This window comes from Theobroma umbraticum, unplaced genomic scaffold, assembly GCF_002168275.2.
Source record: "Theobroma umbraticum cultivar Fairchild unplaced genomic scaffold, ASM216827v3 scaffold_204.0, whole genome shotgun sequence".
NCBI classification, from domain to species: Eukaryota; Viridiplantae; Streptophyta; class Magnoliopsida; order Malvales; family Malvaceae; genus Theobroma; species Theobroma umbraticum.
The window spans coordinates 4,376,256-4,376,887 of record NW_018397267.1 but is presented as its reverse complement, the minus strand read 5'-3'; positions in this window follow the sequence as shown (position 1 = coordinate 4,376,887).

Here is a 632-nt window from a genome sequence, read left to right as displayed (position 1 = left end):
CTTAGCAGAACTTTTATTTAAACATATCCATAGAACACAAAAACCCTCACCTTTCTTAGTGTGCCTACATGGTTCACAAGGAACCTCACGGGCAATAGCTTATTTCAACCAAAATAAATTGCTCAACGGCTGTTTTGCTTCTCGTTTAGTTGAACTTCTCACTCCCTTTGATTCAGCCTTTGGCTGCATTACAACATTTGGGAATTTAAACTTAAAATGAACTTCAAGAAGGGACGGGTTTAAAAGAAACATCAACTTACCACAAATGGCAGTACACTTAACAATTCCTTTTTCTTTATTTGATTTCCTCTTTCTTAATCCAAATTTCCAGCTTCATGGATGGGAGTTCTGAAGATCAAGTGCTCATGGAAGACTAAGGAGGCTCGGGCTTTTTAAGAAAGCATGGCAGCCTGTCATGGTTTTTCAAAGGGTGGACTGCCCAAGGCTAGTTCCACCCGTGGAGCTTTCCCTGCATTACTCTATGCTTGGGCGAACTGCCCCATGTAATCCACTAGACTCTTTTTTTTAATTTTTATCTCTTAAACACTTTGCTTCCCAGCTTGGCAGGTTACCAATTGTAACCATCGGTTTCTACAAGTATTCGCATTACCCTTTTTCCCTTTTTTTTTTTT